We start from the raw sequence: 21,465 nt of genomic DNA, 5'->3' as shown, positions 1-21,465 counted from the left end.
AAGATAAATTAAGCGAGTTCTCTCTCTCTCTCTCTCTCTCTCTCTCTCTCTCTCTCTCTCTCTCTCTCTCCTCTCTCCCCTACAAAACATGGAAAATAAGATAGTTTTTGCCTACGCAACAAAGTAAACGGCGGTACGATTTTTCCTACAAAAACAAATTAAAACAAAGGGGAATTATCCCTACATAACAAAGGAGAATTTCCATACAAAACACAGGAGAATTTTCCATACAAAACAAAGAGGAACTTTCCCTACAAAACAAAGGAGAGTTTTCCATACAAAACAAATTAGACATTTCCTTACAAAACAAAGGAGAACTTTACCTACAAAACAAATATTTTATCCCTATAAAACAAAAGAGAATTTTACTTACAAAACAAAGATTGTGTCCCTACAAAACAAGGGAGAATGATTCCTACAAAACAAGATGAAATTTCCCTACTAAACTAAGGAGAATTTTCCCTACAAAACACAATTTTCCTTACAAAACAAATGAGAATTTTCCCTACAAAACAAAGGAGAATTATCCCTACAAACCAAAGGAGAATTTTCCCTACAAAACAAAGCAGAATTTTTCCTACAACACAAAGTAGAATTTTCCTTATAAAAAAAGAGAATTTTCCCTACAAAACAAAGCAGAAGTTTTCCTACAAAACAAAGTAGAATTTTCCTTATAAAAAAGGAGAATTTTTCCAACAAAACAAAGGAGAATTATCACTACAAACCAAAGGAGAATTTTCCCTACAAAACAAAGCAGAATTTTTCCTACAAAACAAAGTAGAATTTTCCTTATAAAAAAGGAGAATTTTCCCTACAAAACAAAGTAGAATTTTTCCTACAAAACAAAAAAGAATTTTGTCCACAAAACAAAGGAGAATTTTCCATGAGAATTATCCCTACGAAACAAAGGAGAATTTTCCCTGCAAAACAGAGGAATTTTCCCTAAAAAACAATGAATAATTTTCTCTACAAAAGAAGAAGAATTTTCCCTACGAAACAAAGGAGAAATTTCCCTACAAAAAAGAAGAGGGTTTCCTACAAAACAAAGAAGAATTTTCCCCACAAAACAAAACAAATTTTTCCCTACACAACAAAGGAGAATTTTCCCTACAAAACAAATATGTTTTCCCTACAAAGCAAAGGAGAATTATCCCTACAAAACAAAGGAGAATTTTACCTACAAAACGAAGATTTTTTTCCCTACAAAACAAAGGAGAATTTTACCTACAAAACAATTATTTTTCCCTGCAAAACATAGGAGAATTATCCCAACAAAAGAAAGGAGAACTTTACCTACAAAACAAAGAATTTTCCCTACAAAACAACGGAGAATTTTTCCTACGAAACAAAGAAGAATTTTCCCTACAAAAGAAAGAAAAAATTCCCATACAAAACAAAGGAGAATAATGAAGGGTTCACCTTAGTAACAAAGCAAAATAACTAAGAATTTTTTATGAATTAAAACAAAATGAATAAGGAATAATTCCTCTCCACGTATGGCTGGTGGTGCATTCACGGCGAGACCGGCCTCACAATGGCGTGTCATTAATATGTAAAACGAACGGCTCTCCTGACTTCTCGAAGAATGTCTGAACAAGGAGGCGGTCACGTGACTTGGGTGGAGTGACAAAGCGACGCTCAGAAGCGTCAATGTTATGGAAATTGGACGACACCGTAAAAAAAATAATAAAGAAATAAAAAAAAAATAAAATAAAATAAAAAGAAAAAAATGGTGATAGCCCTCATGGGTTCATGTTGAAGCCGCCCAAACTCGGGTTAAAAGATGAGATGTAAGATAAAAGAAAACATATACAGAATACGAGAAAAAACTATTGACAAGTATGAAGGCGGGAAATGGTTTGTAAAATGATTCAAGTGAACTGACGGTATTTTTCACCTGCTAAAACTTATATTTTGTGATCTCTTTTTACCGAAATAAGATCAACAACGTCAATAGTCTCTTTATTGATGATGATTAAGAAGGTGAAAGGAAACTGGAAGGTTAAATATTGAAAAGAAGCATCGAAGTAAATGTATGCATGAAAAACACAAGGCATCATATATATATATATATATATATATATATATATATATATATATATATATATATATATGTGTGTGTTTGAGCGTGTGTGTGTATGTGTATGTGTATATATACATATTTTCTTTTGTTTTGCTTACGAAAGTTTCACGCTCATATGAGGGAGCAACATCACTTTGGATAACAATTATAGACAAATAAATAAATAAGTAAACAAATATATATATATATACAATAATATATATATATATATATATATATATATATATATATATATATATGTGTGTGTGTGTGTGTGTGTGTGTGTGTGCGTAAGTATATATGCACAATAATATCTACGTCACACAAACAAGGGTAATGATTTTCTCAAAACAACTTTGCAAGATTCTAGGAAGTAGAGAGAGAGAGAGAGAGAGAGAGAGAGAGAGAGAGAGAGAGAGAGAGAGAGAGAGAGAGGAGCCACCTACTGATACAATGGACCATCATAAATCACGAGCACCCAAAAGATGACCTTGAACCTTGCAAGATACGATCATGTACGCATACAAATAGGCTGGAATCTCCAAAACATGAAAATATTGGTGGTAAATCATTTGTGTGACAAGATACAAGCAAAACTAAACGTAAATTTACTATTAATCGTACTGCTACTGCTTCTGCTACTGCTACTAAAAATAACAGCAATAATAAAAATAACAATAATGGTAAATGGGCCGTGATAAAAATGCAGTTTAGGACACTGTTCAACGTAAATGTTTATCAATAAAGGCGATTCTTTCTCAGGAAGCAAAAATAAATAAATACACAAGGGAAAAATAAATAAATACATAATACATAAATAAATAAATGAATGAATGAATTAATTAAGTTACTAATCAATAAAATAAATTAAACAAATAAACAAAAAAATAAAATAATTAAGATAAAAAAGTTTTTTCTACAAAGGAGCCAACGGTGTGAAACTTGAAAATTCATCCTTTGTGTATAATAAAATGCTTGTTAAAAGAATTCTTGCATTTTTCCTGAAAAGCTACTCTTTGAGATAATGGCACCTCGTTGAAAATTTGTGTAACCGTAGATGTTCATTCTCAGTTAACTTGTGTAATAGACCAGAAGGTTATTTATTATCTTCTGGGTCCACCCACTATGAGGAGAGGATAGGGGACACATACACATATCTATGAATATTTAGAAGAATATTCGTGTATGTGCGCATGCACGTGCTGCACAGCTTGTATGTATATATATATATGTTTACGTATATATATAAATATATGTATATATGTATGTATATATATACATATGTATGCGTTTCAAAGAGCTTATTCAATACGCATACGAAATTTGAAAATGCATATGACAAACAATCTATCTACGCATACCACTTACACTGAGAGAGAGAGAGAGAGAGAGAGAGAGAGAGAGAGAGACTCTCATATGCAGATATTCCATTCCCCTTTCTCTACAGAATCAGTCACCCATGACCAACGAGGGCAGGAATAAAATTTGGCCGGTCTGGTTTCGAAAAAAAAGAGAATTTTCAAAAGGTTTCGAATTACTGAGGACTTTTCTTTTAGGCCTACTGTTTTCTAGGAATTCTGAAACCCATTTGCTTGCTTTCCTTGCTTTATATGGGTTATATTGGCTGCGGGCAAGGCTTATTTAGGAAAACTATCTGCTCAGCAACACGGCAAAATACTACTACTACTACTACTACTACTACTACTACTACTACTACTACTACTACTACTACTACTACTAATAATAATAATAATAATAATAATTAATTAATTGGTTACAAGGTTTATTTAAAACGGAAGCATATCACTCAACAATTTCAGCATAATAATAATAATTAACTGGTAATAATAATAATTATAAAATTATTATTATTAACTAGCATAATAATAATAATATTAACTAATAATAATGCTTATTTAAAACGATAATAATTCAACAACTGGAGCATATAATAATAATAATAATAATAATAATAATAATAATTATTATTATAATAATAATAATAATAATAATTGATAGGTAAAATGGTTATCACTTAAAACGAAAGCGGATCAACTGGAGTATAACAACATTAATAATAATAATAATAATAATAATAATAATAATAATAATAATAATAATAATAATGAACTGGTAATCAGGTTTATTTAAAACGAAAGCGGATCGCTCAACAACTGCAGCATAATAATAATAATAATAATAATAATAATAATAATAATAATAAAATAATAATAATAATAAAAGAAACTTGCTCCAATATTTTAAAAAAGTAAACGAAGGCCAAGCCTAATAAATAAATAAATAAATAACAATACAAGTAAATAAAGAAAAAATATAAAAATACTTACCAGATGGAGAAAGAAAAATGATAAATTCAAGCGAATACACACAACAGATTACTGTGACTCACACGACAAGAACTCGACAGAATATGACAAAGATTGGTCAGTAGGATAACACAGGCAGGCAAGGCTTAAAATCTTGTAGGTTCGTGTAATGCCGAGAGAGAGAGAGAGAGAGAGAGAGAGAGAGAGAGAGAGAGAGAGAGAGAGAGAGAGAGGAGAGAGAGTAAAAATATAAGTTAGCACAAACCTTTATGTATATATATATATATATATATATATATATATATATATATATATATATATATAAATATATATATATATACATATACATATACATACATACATACACACACAACTCTAGACAAGGATCTCCACACATATACAGACAAAACAAACATACACATACATACATGCATATGCATATACGTATAAACACACGCACACACACACATATATATATATATATATATATATATATATATATATATATAGTTATATATATATATTCAGAATTTGTTCATATTCAGATTTCCATATTTTCCATCAGACCAGATCATGTACAACAATATGAGGCGACAGGGGGTCGGATAAAGGGTAAGAAGATATTCGTAACTAAAGAAAAGAGAAGGAATAAAAGAAAGAACAGTAAGTGGAACACTATTAGGCATAATAAAAAACACGGAGACAAATACAATTGTTGAAATAAATCAGACAGGAAGGTTGATTCGGGATGCAGGCTATTTAGGGCTGCCACTTTACCTCGTCAGATATATTGGGATAAAATTATAAGAGGAGAATATATCTTCAGGAAATCACACCTTACTAATCCATATTGTGGTATTCTAATAGACTGAGTAAGGACTTCCAGTATAGCGGATATACCACTACAGGATTAAAAACACTACAGATCTTTTGTTTTTCATGTGAGTTTCAAAGACTGCAACACTTCAAACGAAGAATAGGCAGCAATGTTGAGGATAAAGCAGATATTACTACAAAACAGACTCAAGTTCGTTGGCAAACTCCCTAACAATAAGCCATGATATGGAATGTGTTTTTCACAACGTTTCCCAGTCCAGAGATTTGTCATAATACCGACAAAGGCATTGTCAGTCCTATACAAAAGGGGAACTGTTATATTTCTTTTTACAAAGTCAACATTTTCATTATATTTCAAAGTTTCCCCATCTCTCTATGCAAGAATTTACAATAGTCTCTAAGCTTTAGTGTTGTAATATCTCTTCCTACGCAACGCTTTTGTAGTTATTATCTCTTTCTGACTTCTGAAATTTAATATCTCTTTGTCTCTCTATGAATTTACAATGTCTGCGAAATTTTCACAACAGTCTCTAAGGTTTAATGTTGTAATATCTCTTCCTATATAACACTTTTGTAGTTATTATCTCTCTCTCTGAATTCTGAAATTTAATATCTCTCTCTCTCTCTCTCTCTCTCTCTCTCTCTCTCTCTCTCCCCGATAGCCGGACGAGGAAAAAATTCCTAGGCATCTGGGTAATTACTTTGATAAAAGAAAGATTCTCCGTAATTCTTTAATGAGAAAACTTCGCTGAAAAAGGTAAAACTTTTAATGAAAATGATTACGCCAGATCTGGTGGGCCCTAATCATCGTTCCTAAAACCAAGGAGAACATCTATAACAAGAACAAGTATATGTGTTTTCTTTCCGAGGTTCCGGAGCAAAAAATTTATTTTTTTCAAGACTCTACGGTTACGTACGCCTCTCTCTCTCTCTCTCTCTCTCTCTCTCTCTCTCTCTCTCTCTCTCTCTCTCTCTCTCTCTCTCTCTCTCTCTCGGAGAACATCTACAAGAAGAACAAGTATTTAATTTCATTTTTTTCCGAGGTTCGGGAGATTAAAAAATTTCTGTTTTAAGACCTACGGTTAGGTACGCGCCTCTCTCTCTCTCTCTCTCTCTCTCTCTCTCTCTCTCTCTCTCTCTCTCTCTCTCTCAGAATATCTACAACAAGTACACATATTTGTTTTCTTTCTTTTCCGAGGTTCCGGAGCTAAAATTTCTTAGTTTTAAATACCTACGGTTACGTACGCACGCTCTCTCTCTCTCTCTCTCTCTCTCTCTCTCTCTCTCTCTCTCTCTGATAACATCTACAACAAGAAAATAAGAACAAACTTTTTTTCGAGGTTCCGGAGCCAAAAAAATTTCTTTGGTTTAAGACCTACGGTTACGTACGCCTCTCTCTCTCTCTCTCTCTCTCTCTCTCTCTTGGATAACATCTACAACAAGAAAACAAGAACAAACTGTTTTATTTTTTCCGAGGTTCCGGAGCAAAAAATTTCTTTGTTTTAAGACCTACGGTTACGTACGTGCCTCTCTCTCTCTCTCTCTCTCTCTCTCTCTCTCTCTCTCTCTCTCTCTCTCTCTCTCTTGGAGAACATCTACAACAAGAACAAGTATTTGTTTTATTTTTTCCGAAGTTCCGGAGCAAAAAATTTCTTTAAGACCTACGGTTACACACGTCTCTCTCTCTCTGAGAACACCTACTACAAGAACAAGCAGATTTTCCGAGGTTCCGGAGCTGAAGTTTCTTTGTTTCCAAGGCCTACGGTTACGTAACGTCTCTCTCTCTCCCCCTCTCTCTGAGAACATCTACAACAAGAACAAGTATTTGTTTTCTTTTTTTTATTAGCACCGGAGCAAAAAAATGTCTTTGTTTTAATTCCTACGGTTACGCACGTCTCTCTCTCTCTCTCTCTCTCTCGGCGAATGTCTACAAGATCAAGCATTTTTTTTTCGAGGTTCCGGAGCAAAATATTTCTTTGTTTTAATTCCTACGGTTGCAAAAATCTCTCTCTCTCTCTCTCTCTCTCTCTCTCTCTCTCTCTCTCTCTGCATATGGCGTCCAGTCCGAGGGTGGTCCAGCTACTCCAGTCATGTTTTAATAGTTGGTCAAAACGACTGAACGAGTGGTACAATGGCTGTTCCGGGGAGACTAATTACCATTCCAAGAGCCCCGGTAATTAGGGACATGCATCCTTAGCCAACCATAAGGATGTCTAGGGGGTCAACATTTGCATTATTAATGACCTCGTTTGCAAGGGCCTCTGCATCTCTACATCGCGCGGAGGGCCACAGAGTTTTCGTTAGGGCCGACTATCCTCCTTCGTCGAGGTAAAAAAAAAAAAAAAAAAAAAAAAATAATAATAATAATAATAATAATAATAATAATAATAATAATAATAATAATAATAATAATATTCTTTATTTCGGACAAGGCCATATACATAAAATATCCAAAGTGGAAACAATACAAAACACAGATGATAAAAATTATAATCGGCAATATCCACACAGTTGCTGCAGTAGTACTAAACATAGTAATCATAATAATGGCAATGACAGTAATAATATTGAGAATAACAGTAAAAATATTAAAAACGATAACAATTAAAAACCAGATTGCATGCAATTAAATTCCAGCTAGGGACCTTAGGTGTTACAGAAGTCGGGTCCAGAGTAATTTCACGGTACGATAAGAGATGAATCCGAGGTCCCTCAAGTTGATTATCCCTAACGATTTTTTAAGCAGTCTCACCACTGCCGTTTATTCTATTCTGAGCGTCCTGCAGCCGATGGCTGTCTCATCTGATATGCAAATGCATGATAAATGGTCTCGAGAGCTGGGTATTTGTGGGTCCTGTGCCCGTTGGATGCATACAAATAACCTGATTTATAATCAGCTAAAACAACCTTCCATTGATATTGATGTGCGCTCTTCATAAGAAAGGTATCATCAGCCTACATTCAATTTTTCTATGCAAATGTAAAATCAATCGTGAAGAATATAAAGTTTAACGAGAATTACGGCTATTGTGCATCTTTGTCAAATTCAATTGCCAGGGAGCTAGGTGAATCTCAAATGAGCTTTCATGAACAATATTAAGTTTTATATTTTGAACCTTAAATAAATATTAACTAAGAGATGCTCGCTATCGCTCGCATTTGCTAGTTCCCATATCTGTACCATACAGATATGAGGGAAGGGGAAAGGAGGGGGAAGGGAAAAGGGGGAGGAAGGAGGGGAGGGGAAGGAGGAAGGGGAAGGGGGGAAATGGGAAGGGGAAGGGGAAAGGGGAGGGGGGAAGGGGGAAAGGGGGAGGGAAATGGGAAAGGGGAGGAGAGAGGAGGGAGGGGAGGGAGGGAGGGAGGAGGGAGGGGAGGAGGGGGGGAGGGGAGGTGGAAGGGAAAGAGGAGGAGAGAGGGGAGGGGAAGGGGAGGGAAGGGACACACACACACACACACACACTCGGAAAGGCAGCCAAGGAAATTAATATAATAGATACATGAATAAATAAATGTAAAAGAAAGATGGACTCGTTAGAAATAAATGTATAACTACTGCATAAGATTCACAGATTTGGGCAATGCTTAGGACAATGAATCCCATTATAAAATGTGATTCTGAGCAATACGTATTTATAGGAGACTGTAAAGTTACTGAGCTTTATGACCTCAAGTCATGAGACTCCTGCCATTCTCTGATTTTATTTACCATGTAATATATATATATATATATATATATATATATATATATATATATATATATATATATATATATATATATATATATATATATATATATATATATATATATATATATATATATAGAGAGAGAGAGAAAATAAAAATGGAGATTTGAATGACTTTTATTGATGTATTGCCAGCATTTTATAAGATATTAAAACTGCAAATATGTCTTCGTGAATCAATAGGAAGCAGTGTTTATGACGTAATGAAAATAATATGTCCTAATTTCGCCCGAATTCTCAGGTCTCCGAAGTAGTCATTCTAGTGACGCGAATTAATATTTTGGTGAAGATACCAAAAATCTTAAAATACTTTATAAATTTAAGTACAGTTTCTTATAGTGTTATCCTCAAAATTCATACCTTTTCGTTCAAAGCAAACTTCGTTAGAAAATGAAGTGAAATGTTTGCAAAACAAAAAAGTTTTAAATAAGAGAAGAAACATAAAAATGATTGTTTTCTTGTATTTTAAAGATGCATTACAATCTTTATAGGTGCAATAATTACGAAAAATTATTCTGGTAGATGTGCGCGTAGCATGAAATACAATAGAATACAAAATTTAGGCTAAAGGCTAAGTACTGGGACCTACGAGGTCATTCAGCGCTGAAACGGAAACAGAGTAAAATGTCTAACAGAAGGAAAACCTCGCAGTTGCACTATGAATAAATTGTTAGGAGATGGTGGAAAGGAAGATGGAAGAAAGAGAATATGAACGGAGGCACAGTAAAAGGCTGCAAAGAACCTTAAGTAATGCCTATAATATAAAACGTAATATAAAAAGTCATATCTTTTAGACAATGCTACTGGAATATAATTCTGACTGAATTGTCCTCGTTAACACAGAGGGCGAATTTTAACAGGAAACCTGACAAAAAAAATATTTGCAACATTTAAATGAAGGACATTGTGCAATTCCACATTAACTTATATTCAACTAAGCGTCCTCTCCACAACTTAGTACGCCAGATCGTACTGAATCAATTATTCATTTAAAAATCAATCAATGTTCTTTAAATCGCTAATGGATTTACCTTAAATCCAGTCAATTATCAAGTCCAAGGTCTAGAGAATATTCTCTTTTATATATATATATGTATATATAATTAAGGGGATTTTGGAAGGCATTCAATTGCATTTTTTTTATTATTCTCTCTCTCTCTCTTTATATATATATATATATATATATATATATATATATATATATATATATATATATATATATATATGTATATAATTAAGAGGATTTGCCAGGCATTCAATTGCTTTGTTTTTTATTACTCTCCTCTCTCTCTCTCTCTCTCTCTCTCTCTCTCTCTCTCTCTTTATATATATATATATGTGTATATAATTAAGAGGATTTGCCAGGCATTCAATTGCTTTGTTTTTTATTATATTCTCTCTCTCTCTCTCTCTCTCTTTATATATATATGTATATAATTTATATATATAAATATATATACATATAAATATATGGAGATAGACAGATAGACAAGGTTTCGTTATAGCTTAACTTCATGGTTTCAATGCCCACAAATCTATCGGTTGTCAGAAGAGGAAGCAAGAGCGATTAATATTCAAGGTGAAGCAGAATCAGAGATATGGAAATGTACGCTAGTTTTTGTTCCCTAGCTTCGTGTTGTGTAAACAAATATTCATGTAAACAGACCGCGGTTGTTTTTGTAAGCATCCTTTTTTTATGGAAAATAACTGCCAGCTATAAGAACAAAATAAACAAATGGTTGTCCTGTCTATCAAATGCAGACATATACTGTATGTGTGATAATATAAATTTAAATATTATTATTATTAGGCACATAATGTATGTGTAATAATACTAATTCAATTATTATTATTATTATTATTATTCAGAAGGTAAACACCTATTCATATGGAACCAGCCTATAGGGGCCACTGCCTTGAAATTCAAGCTTCCAAGGAATACGATGTCCATCTGAGAGACGTTATAGAAGACAATAATAAATACAGAAAGAAGAAATCAGTTACTGGAGAACGAGAAAAAGATAAATACTACTAAAGGGATTCAGAACCGATGAAGCACGGTTTTTCAGCAACAACTTTTTATCAAAGCATCGGATAAAGCTGAAAGTTGGCAAGTGTATATTTTATAACCCTACCTAATTTTTGCAAGTATTATTTAGAGCCTAAGTTCGATAGTTTTGATATTTATAGAGTAAAATGAAGTCACCGATGCCGGGACCGAGAAAATCACAGACAAGGATCCTAAAACAATTCGTGACGTAAACATAATATGACGTCATATGTTCCGCCCATCCACCAGGTAGGCGGTGAATGGATATGCTTAAAGAATTTAGGCTTCGACAAATTCGATAATGGCCAGCAGGATATGGAATTGTCCCCGTGGTTGCAAGACTGCATTTGTGCTACTTACCACTTTGTATTGAAGCGAGAAGACCTGTGGCAAGATTTACTCTAGTGTGAATAGGTAATTATTTCTATGGTGGGTAATGGTTTACTTGGCCGCCCCAAAAGTGCGGGCAGGAGCTGTTAGACAACACGTCATTTTGAGGAAGAGTACTTGAAATCGGACATTATCCATGAGAGCGTGGGACCAGTCATTATTGATCTCGCTAGCGACGATGAAAACGTGGATGATGACCTCCTCCTCGAGAGTGACGACGACGAAGACATTTTGTAAATTAATTATGTATAGTGTTAGATGTTTTATTTGTACCTCTAAAACATATCTATTAAAACACAGTGATTATAACAATATGTTCCTCATTCAAACTGATTTCAATATATTTTCCTTTCCATGCATATCAATATAAATCGTGTTACATTTGATTGATATTGAAGCAGGTAAATAATAGCTTTGCCCTCAAAATCTTGACTCCTACCAGTACCTTTTATTTGCAGCGAGTATACAAGCGCTGTTTAGGGGTGTTATATGATATAAATAAAAAACCAAGAAAAATAACAATGGGTTACATTAACTGAAATAAAACAATGGCGTTGACTTTACAACTCCTAACAATTGAGGGAAATGAGGTATCATTGCTTTTCATTTAAATTCTACTTCTAGTGACCGCTCCTGACATGCTGCAAACGGAAGGCTATAGTGTTGAAACCTGAGATAAACAAAATGGATTATCTTTTTGTATTCCCGCCCTGAATAGATGTAGATCTAACAAATGAGCTACAGACTGGTTCATTATGTGGATGAATTACTTGCACTGAATTATTTGTAAAGTAGAAACATTACGAATATCAAGAAAATGGAAGAAATCCAAGCTAACAACTTAGTCCTAACAACTGCTGTGGAAGTTGCAATGAAACCTCCACAAAATAATAATAATAATAATAATAATAATAATAATAATAATAATAATAATAATAATAAAATTATTGAGAATGATAGTGCTATCAAGGGACGATGACAAATCCTGCTCGCCATCATTGATATCGCTGAATAAGAGAGACAAGGTCTACCCAATTGGATGTCGTTGCCTCCTGCTTGGAGTAACTATGTAGGCGATGACATATCTTCGAGGTACATGCTCATTGCGGCAATTCACCTGCTGATGCAATAAGGAAGTAGACAAAGCTCCACCTACATGGGATATTTGGGGGAAAGTAAGCAAACCTTCCCTTTCTCTTGGCCTTGGGTGCTAATATCAATTAGTGAATATGCCATCGCCAAGTGGGCAGAGCCACAGTGAAGAGACGTTTTCCCCATATGTAAACTTCTCTTCACTGTGGGAGCCTTATGACGTCATAGGTTAACGTCATTATTGTGTTCAAAACCCTTACCTGCGATTTTGATGGCTCTGGCATAGGAAACTCACTTTTACTCTGGTAAGTACCAGAACTATTGAACTTAGGTAGTAAATAACACTTGCAATAATTAGGTAGGGTTATAAAATATACACTTGCCAACTTTCACCTTTATCCGATGCTTTGATAAAAGGTGTTGCCGAAAAACCGTGTTTCATTGGCTCTGAATCCCTTAGCTAAGTTAATAAATTAACAGATAAAAATATGAACAAGTAAAAAATGCGCCGACGTATCTTCGGCGCGATCGAGTTTTCTGTACACCGCATAATCAAGGCTACCGAAAATAGAGCTACCTCTCGGTGGTCTCGGTATAATGCTGTATGAGCCGCGGCCCATGAAACTTTAACCACGGGTAGGTGGCGGCCTATCCTGCATCGTTGCCAGAAGCACGATTATGGCTAATTTTAACCTTAATATAAAAACTACTGAGGCACAATAGTTTCCTTTTCAGAAAACTAATAAACCAGTAAATACACACACATTCTATTATAATTATCCATACACACACACACATGCAGTTACAGCGTATGGACTTTAACAGAAAATAACACATAATTACGCAACATTATATATAAATAAATTACCAGATAATAACACGAAAATAGAGCGTGCTTATACAATGAAAGTGCCCTCCAATGAGCATTTCCTAAAAAGGACTTTTGTATCTACTTGAGTTTCTTGTCGCACCAAATCTGATTTAAAGTTTTATTTTTCGATATGTTCATTTTGTAACAGTCCCATCATCAAAACATTACTTCTGCTATTCATGGAGTTTAAATTCCATTTAATTTTTCATTATTGTTATTAATAATTTATTATCATTTCTATTGTTGTTAGCAAAAGCGCTCATTCGTCATTAATATTATCGTTATTTCCATTTGTATTACTTTTTCCTTATGCGTTAAATATACAACTGTTCCATTCGAAAAAGAAAAATACATCGTGGAGGTCGTAATCATTACAATCTATCCTCTTAACACAGTTTCCCTTCACTGACATGTTGGAAGAGTGTGTCGCACCCTGTCCGTGAAATATACCAGGTCCCCAACCAGACGCACGTCAAGTCGTACTTGAACCGTGTCGTGCTGAGCCCTGCTCGTCATCATCCATAAAAAAAAAAAAAAAACTATGAAAATATCCTTCCTTTTTAAGAAGATAAAACACCTTTCTCAAACCTAAACAAGATAAAGATCCGCAAATTTCATCCCACGCAAGAGTTCGTCCGAATATTCACAGAAGGATTCGACCGACAAAACGGCGGCTGGCGCGAACGGCAGCCTATCGCGAGTTCAAAGGGTGCCGACAACATCTGACTAATGCTACCTAAGATTGGGTTACAGTGCCACACACTGGCTATTATGTTTTCTTTTTTATTGACTTACGTACCAGGCTGTCCTTTTTTTTTTTTTTTTAGGCGAGACCAGTACTGGCAGAAGCGTCAATTTTTTTTTTTATGAACGCATGAGTTTCCACTTTTTAATGGTACAGCTGCAAGCATTGTTCTATAGTTGAAAAAAATTTTACGCAGATAAAGCAGATGAAAATCTACTGAGAGAGAGAGAGAGAGAGAGAGAGAGAGAGAGAGAGAGAGAGAGAGAGAGAGAGAGAGAGAGAGAGAGAGAAAAACACCATATATATATATATATATATATATATATATATATATATATATATATATATATATATATATATATATATATGTGTGTGTGTGTGTGTGTGTGTGTGTGTGTGTGTGTGTGTGTGTGTGTGTGTGTGTTACTGAACAGCATCTGGAATCTCATTCAAATTAGATCACCTGTCCCTTGGAAGGTGATCAGTATTTCTGCGTTATTTGGTTGAAATCCGATTTCTTTTTACTATCCAGACTACAAACAGATCCACAACTGACAGCAAAAATAACCAAATTTTAGGAAAATTAAAAAATTACCTGTAATTAACTTGAGGTTACAGGTAAAGGAAACGATAGGAAGTAGGAAGAGATCGTTTAATTCACAGACTGGAGAAAAAAAAAAAGATAAAATTTGTGACGAAAGATGAAAAACAGAATACATCGAATAGCAAGGAAATGAAGGCAGGAATTAAAAAGAAGAGTAAAAATGAAAAAAGTAACAAAATACAAAGAAATTAGGACCTGGAAAACAATACATACTTTAATGGTATTCGATATCACCCAATGTCGATTTAGCCTTAAAAACGGAGGTGGAATTCCGGCCCTTTTTAAAATACAATATGATTCCAGTGCCATATGTTTTCAAAATTTAAGACATTTATCTGTTGTGTGTGTGTGAGAGAGAGAGAGAGAGAGAGAGAGAGAGAGAGAGAGAGAGAGAGAGAGAGAGAGAGAGAGAGAGAGAGAGAGAGAGAATCATGAGACTGGTATCCCATATGAAAATTGAATTAAAGGACATTATTGTACCTCATAAAGCGATAGGTAGGAGTGAGCAGTGAGAGGAGAGGTAGGCACAAATGTGGGGGTGGGGGAAGGATGACCACAGATGCTGAAGTGTGGGGAAAAAATAGGGATGAAGGGGTAGGATGGAGGTGGGGGGAGTGGTGGAGCATAAAAACCTAGCGTGAAGGCAAGAGTAATGGAGAAAGTTGGGGGGATAAAAGTGTGGGTTGGGGTACACTTAAGGGATAAAGACATAAGGTTGGGGGGAAAAGTAGGGGATAAAATTGTGGGTGGGGGAAGACGTAAGGGATAAAAACATATGGTCGTGGGGAGAAGTACGGGATAAAACTGTGGGTGGGGGAAGACGTAGGAGATAATATCCAGAGGTTGGGGGAAAAGTTGGGATTCAATTGTGGGTGGGAGAGGACGTAAGAGCTAAAATTCAAGGGTTGGGGGGAAAAGTACAGGCATAAGTTGACGAAAATGTATGGAACACAGAAATGGATGGGGATGACGTGGGGGGCAAACCCTGCGTACGAGGAACAGGGAACCAAGAGACGGCACTGAGAGAGAGAGAGAGAGAGAGAGAGAGAGAGAGAGAGAGATAAACACCTTTCAAAGGAAATCTCTAAGTTATTCTTTCTCCATAAACGCCATAGGCAGACTATAACTGCGTGTATATGTGTGTATGTGTAAGAGAGAGAGAGAGAGAGAGAGAGAGAGAGAGAGAGAGAGAGAGAGAGAGAGAGAGTATGTGGAGTGGGAAGAGGATTATCATACCCCGTACATATCGACTTCGGCGCTGTCGAATAATTAAACGAGCCAGCCTTTATATCATCGTCATCATCATCATCATCATCATCATCGGCAGTGTTTTCGTAATTAGGTTTTTGCCGAGTTTTAATTCTGATTTGCACTTCCTCCTCTTCCTTTTTTTATTTTTTCATGGTGCGTTTTTCCGTTCTGGTTTTGTTTCTGCTTCCTCTCTCTCTCTCTCTCTCTCTCTCTCTCTCTCTCTCTCTCTCTCTCTCTCTCTCTCTCTCTCCAAAAGACAATTTAACTGAAAACAGTCAGAGGAGAAATTCGTGATAAGAACAGCACTCTTACTGTGTCCACATTGCTCTCTCTCTCTCTCTCTCTCTCTCTCTCTCTCTCTCTCTCTCTCTCTCTCTCTCTCTCCTTAAATATACATATATACATATACAGTTCTTCAAAAACAAAAGCTCATACACATAGCTAAGCTTTCCATAAGTACTAGAGAGAGAGAGAGAGAGAGAGAGAGAGAGAGAGAGAGAGAGAGAGAGAGAGAGAGAGAGAGAGAGAGAGAGACTGAGCTTACCTCACGGAACTTTCTCAAAGCGTAAATCAGCTTCGAAGTTCTGTACATAGATCGGAACTGCAACGAGGAACAAATTTATACTTCCTACGCCTGATTTACGAATTCCAGGGGAAGAAGAAGAGTAAAACAACAACAACAACAACAACGGGAACAACAATAACAACAACAACAACACAACAGCAACAACAAGATTATAGTCACGATTGGTGAAAATAAAGATGATTTAATAAAACTTCAGATCTTTTAATGAATCACTGATATGAATGGTATCTTAAAGGAACCCTTGACCAAATCAGTGTCTTTTAACGTCATCATTATTATTATTATTATTATTATAATTAAATGCTAAAATTTTAAAATATTATTATTATTATTATTATTATTATTATTATTATTATTATTATTATAACATGAAATGCTAAAATTTTCAAAATCAGGTTTGATGTGTGCATGTACCCATATGTATGCGTCGGGGTATTGTATATTTATATGTATATTTAAATATGTATATATATAAATGTATATATATACATATAAGTATATACATACATATATATGTATACATAATATGTGTGTGCATATACACAGAACAGCAACCACTGAAACAACAAAAAAATACATTGATAAAAATGAAATAAACAGAAACCACGGAAAACAACTCAAGAGAAATTAAACAACATCACTGACATTAACACCACCGAAACTCCACTTTTAACAAATAAAACAAAAAAAACTTATATACGAAAACAACTTAAAAAAGAAGACAGAATCTGGGGAGTCTTCACGCGGCTGGCGGCAGCAGTTGTAGAAGAGGCAGCACCTGTCAATCATTCGTATTCTCGCGGCGACCGGATCACTTTTCCCCGATTTTTATCGTGAGAAAAAGGAAGCGATCGGGATCTCCAAGTTGTAAACTGACTCCCGAGGATGTAAACGCCAAGTGACGTTCAACTGTCTCGTTCGTTTTCGTTACTGCGCCCCCTAACGAATCGTGATGGGCTGATGGTGGGAAGCGTCCGTTTCTAGAGCGAATTTTTGTTTTCCAGATCGGTTGATTCTTGATTCATCCACTTGCTGAAACTTCAGATGTAAGATTCTATGTGTCTGTTTTTCTCAAAAACAAAATCTAGATTGAAACTGTCTTGACCGTTTCGTGCGATCAATCAGTATCCGTTTTACGTTCGTCTTTGGAAAAGTGCCTGAACGTTCCCCCATGTTTTCCTCTCGCTAATGGAAGATACAAAAGGGAGTGGAAAAAAAGTAAAAAGATCCAGAGTTCATCTTTGTGGGTCATAAATAAGAAGAATTCGAGGAGAAGAGCAAAAGGAGGAAAGGGGATGAAGTAAAATAAGAAAGATAGTCACACAATAAACCGTGGTTTTCGAAACTCAGAGGTTAAGGGCACTATAGCGATAGCGCACTAAAGAGTTGAAAACGGGGACTGATAAGGTTAAGTGTTAAGTAATAAAAGCCAGGGAATAGTAGGTAGTAGAAGTAACTTTTACTGCTCCTACTAATACTGGTACTTGTATAACTATGATAATAATGATAATACAACTATAAGCAACAACCGCAGCAAAATTTATAATTGATTTAGCTGAAACAAACTACGGTAACTGTTTGAAAAGACACTAAAGTAAAAATGTCGTTATAAAATATTACAAAACTATAACAGCATCAGTTTTACAGATCTCAATCCGCCATAAAATGCAGTGGAGAGAGAGAGAGAGAGAGAGAGAGAGAGAGAGAGAGAGAGAGAGAGAGAGAGAGAGAGAGAGAGTAAACCACATTTCGGAAACGCGGCCGCCACTCTTCAGACATTTTTCCCCAGATGAAAAAAAGAAGAAAGACGTCCATACAAACATCATGACATAATGATAACCACAATGAATGATATGATTTCTCACGGTCAGACCACAGACTGTCGTGGAGGCTTCAATCCAAACCCCCTACCCCCTTCCCCCTCCCCAAAAGAGACCAGACCTATCCCCTGATTCACCCACCCACCCACCCACCTTTACCGTTTCACCTGCCCGTGATACATAATGACATAATTCGAATGTCGGTAAAGGCTATATCTCCCATGAAGATCGCGCCACGTTCAACCTTGTTGACCCATGACGTATGGTCATGCTCACACAGGTATGCTATGGAAATGGAAACCAAAAACAGAATAAGAGAAAACAACCATTTCCACTTAGGATTTGAATTATATGTTTATTGAAACGAATTCCAACCTTACAGTAGATGTTTCTTAAACTTATATGCCTCCGAAAATATAGCGTTCTCACCGTTTATGACTTCGTACATGATACGCGCCACAGACGTACCTTGTAACTTCTTGTCATTCCTTTGTGGTAAATCGCACTTATTATTCCACTCTGATAAAAATCTTTTCACCTGGACGTTGGAGAGAAAAATAATGACTGATACAGTGAAGCTCGCATTGTAGATTCCCGAGGGTAATTTCTTTTCTAAAATGATGTCATTTGCTTCATTATAAGTGTAATGAATAGGTCTGCAACTGATCCTACAGCTAAATATGATAAGTCATCGTTATCAATAGGAAGGTAACAGTTAAACAAGTCTTAAATCTATTCACTCTAATTAAAGGATACGAAATAGGACACTTTTTTGGGGGTGGATGTTGGGAGGGAGGGGAGTCTGGTGAATTTAATGGGTGAACATGGCCTTTAACTTGTCTACTTGTCTATCTAAAATACCTTTGTAGGGATATTTCTTAAGTTTTTAACGTTTGCAAAGCGGTGGAAGGGGGGGGGGGAATTTAATGGGTGAACATGGCTTTTAACTTGTCTAAAATGCCTTTGTGAGGACATTTCTTAAGCTTTAAATCTTTGCAAAACGAGGGCTATAAGCCTTCCGAATAAATACTGAGTTTTTTTTTATTTGTTTGTGCCTTAAATTACTGTCGAAATGTAAAGAAGCAGGTCTTGAACTGACGTAGCAGTGACAATGGAATACGATTCATAGTTAACAAACTGATCTCTCCTTTCTGTATTTCGCATTACCTTCTGTTACATCTTTCAAATGAACACCATATTCTCTGGAAGCTTGAATTTCAAGTCAGTGGCCCCTGTGGGCTTGTTCCATATGAATAGAGTTCTTCTGAATAATAATAACAATAAAAATAATAATAATAATAATAATAATAATAATAATAATAATAATAATAATAATAATGAGTGGTTGAGTGCCTAAGTTTCCTGGTACGTCACATCAGAACTGTAATTCAAAACAGGTATTTTCTCCTCGTTTGCTGACTTGGTCGAAGTTGTTTCTTTCAGTATTTATTCATTAAATTATTTACATTTATTCATTAAATTATTTACAACAGACTACAGCAGACCTCCAATACAAAACTTTATCAAGAATACATTGCTTTCAATCTTACAAAAATTCTTTGTGAAATGCTTGAACTTTTTGTCTTTTAGACTTGATCAAAGTGGTGAGACATTCAAGACAGGCATGTTTTATGTATTTTGGCTGAGTTTTCAGAAAGTCCTTCAGATTCGTAGGTAGGTTAGTTCTCAAGTTAAATGCTAAAACAATCTAAAACAATTGTTATGCATCTCGGAAGCAGCGATGACCCCAAAATTATTGTGTTCTAAGAGTAGATGCCATCTGGGAAAGGAAATAGCTCCTTGGGACATCAGTACCAATGAAGGGTATTCTCTCTCTCTCTCTCTCTCTCTCTCTCTCTCTCAGATATGATGATAATGCCATGAAGATATAGCTCCTTGGAACATCTGTAACACTGAATGGGCATTCTTTCTCTCTCTCTCTCTCTCTCTCTCTCTCTCTCTCTCTCTCTCTCTCTCTCTCTCAGGAAAGATAATAATAATACCATGAAGGTATCGCTTCTTGGAACGTCTATAATAATTAAAGGACATTCTCTCTCTCTCTCTCTCTCTAAAGAAAGATAATAATAAAACGCATCCCTTGGAACATCTAAAATAATAAAAGGACATCCTCTCTCTCTCTCTCTCTCTCTCTCTCTCTCTCTCTCTCTCTCTCTCTCTCTCTCTCTAATGAAAGATAATGATAAAACCATGAAGATATCGCTCCTTGGAACATCTGCAACGATGGAGGGAACATTCTCTCTCTCTCTCTCTCTCTCTCTCTCTCTCTCTCTCTCTCTCAGGAAAGCAATAATAATAATACCATGAAGATATCGCTCCTTGGAGCATCTACAACGATGGAGGGACTCTCTCTCTCTCTCTCTGTATTTGCGTGTGTCTCTCAGACTTCACTAATGAGGTCGTCCCATTGGCCTGTTCAATGCAATATTGCCGGCATGAATCTTAACTTACACAAAATGAAACTCCGTCGAACGCTTTTGAAAACCCAGGGAGTCAGCTGCGGGTTCCATTATGGAGTAGAAGGCCTATTTATGGGGGTGGGTGGGCTTAATCGGGAAGTGGGAGGGGAGGGGAAAGGGGGGTGGGATAAATCTCTCCTTAATTAAATTCTATGTAGATTTATGATCATCGGTGGCCCCGTTTCCTATAAACATAAATCTGAAAGTTCTGGAACGCAAAGTTCTTGGATTAGGATTGGGAGAAACTTTTTTTTTTTATTGATGGGTGGGTGTGTAGGAGGGTGTGGAGGAAGGGGTGTACTTATTTGGATAAGGGATTCGTAATTGGGATCCTACACAAAAGATAGGCTTTCTCTTCTCTTTGTAAGGATATTGGTACCATGTGACACTTCCTTCTCTGGTGGGTGGGGGAATATAATGGTATGTATCTTTACTTTCTTTGATGCGCAGTAAGTTGAGATTTGGTATACAGTAAATAAGATATATATAAATACATATAGACACACACATATATAATATATATATATATATATACATATATATATATATATATATATATATATATATATATATATATATATATATATATATATATCAGCCTTTTGTA

The sequence above is a fragment of the Macrobrachium rosenbergii genome, chromosome 51, assembly GCF_040412425.1.
Source record: "Macrobrachium rosenbergii isolate ZJJX-2024 chromosome 51, ASM4041242v1, whole genome shotgun sequence".
In the NCBI taxonomy this organism is placed as follows: Eukaryota; Metazoa; Arthropoda; class Malacostraca; order Decapoda; family Palaemonidae; genus Macrobrachium; species Macrobrachium rosenbergii.
The sequence above is the reverse complement of the archived record's forward strand: the minus strand, read 5'-3'. Positions refer to the sequence as shown.